Genomic DNA, 1,690 nt, shown 5'->3' on the forward strand with positions numbered 1-1,690 from the left:
AGTAAGAATATGAGCTGAGGTAAATTTAGAGCAGATAATCTAGAAACAAACCTTAAATGATATATTCCATTAAGTCAGAAACTCCACTTCCGAGATCCGGTCCTAAGGAAATAATTGCACATGTGGACCAAGATCTGTGCATGAAAGGTATGCTGAGAAAAAAATATTACTCAAAATAGCAAAAAATTGAGAAGAACCTGAATTTCTAAATTTAGAGATTTCTTTTTTAAAATTAGAACTTATCTATAGAGTAAAAAATTATTACAGCCATTAAAATGATAGTATCACTTTGTGTTTGTTTAAAAGCTGGCATTAACCAATCTTACACAAACATAAAAGCACATACACATATACATTCACTCTGAATTGCTTTTAAAATTGTTTCTGGCTCAACTACATGGTGTCTAGTCTAGGACCATATTCTCAGCAGTTCTCGAAGTGACTCTCCATCTTTAAAGAAAATGAGTCATTTTATTTAATTATAAGACAATTTGCAAATCATCCAGAATGGTATGATATAAAAATGTATTTATAATTAAGTTAATTAAAACTATTATTGTGTTAAAAAGTTTGGAACATCCTTGAATAAAGAGTAACTATGTGAAAACATTTCTTGGTGTTCCCAAGATTTTTTCTATTCCATCTGAAGTCAAGATTCTCTGACAATTCTTTCATTTTTCACCTGATTTTGATTGATTCTTTGAACCACAGCCACCACACTGAGTAGGAACATACAACAGCAGAAAGCAAACTACTTCTGCTAGGAGACAAGTTCATTGCTTGCTGATCCAGTCTGGAGCCTCCTTCCAATCCCATAAACTGAGGCATTGAGGAAACACACCAACAGAAGCACACATTACATTTGTTCTTCCCTAAAATAATCATCCTTCACCTTCTTCAGTTACAGCTCTTATGGTCTTCCAGCTACCAGTGCCTGAAATCCCCAGTTTATCAAAGTGCCTTCCAAAGTAAAACAGGGTGCACCGAGCATGGCTGGATGCAGTCAGTGTCTGACTTTTCTTGACCTACAATATAGTGCAAACTGTATGAATTATTAGAGCAAGCATGTCCCTGTTGATTTGTTTTGAATTTATAATTACAAATACCTACAATTATGAGGTATTTTATATGAATTACTATAAAGTCAAACCTAGCACCATACTTCATATATCTGGCTTAAGATATTTATCTCCTACTACATTCCTTTTTTCCTTAGCCTATCAATATCATTTTAATTCTTAATTCTATAGTCCAACATATTAACTATTCAGCTATTCATAATCATAAATTTCATAAACAAGCACTATTTGTTTTCCTCTCAGTATGTATAGTATAGTACAGTATAGCATAGTTTATTAAATATTGAGAAAGGAAAAAATCAAGGACAGAGCCCTCTGGCAAAGATATTTACTGGAGAGAGATAGCAGGCAGTGAAAGAACAGAAGACAGGGGTTTTGGATGCCAATAGAGAACAGGGATTCCAAGTCACACATTTGGTCTTTGGAGTCCTTGGCTCTTAAACTCATATACATTGTTTAATGAATTTGTAAAAAGCAATGACTCTTTCTCCTCCAGAAAGAAAGAGAGAGAGAGAGAGAGAGGAAGGGAGGAAGAAGAAAGAAAGAAAGAAAGAAAGAGAGAGAGAGAGAGAGAGGAAGGGAGGAAGAAGAAAGAAAGAAAGAAAGAAAGA

The sequence above is a fragment of the Pteropus vampyrus genome, unplaced genomic scaffold (assembly GCF_000151845.1).
Source record: "Pteropus vampyrus isolate Shadow unplaced genomic scaffold, Pvam_2.0 Scaffold133, whole genome shotgun sequence".
Lineage (NCBI taxonomy): Eukaryota > Metazoa > Chordata > Mammalia > Chiroptera > Pteropodidae > Pteropus > Pteropus vampyrus.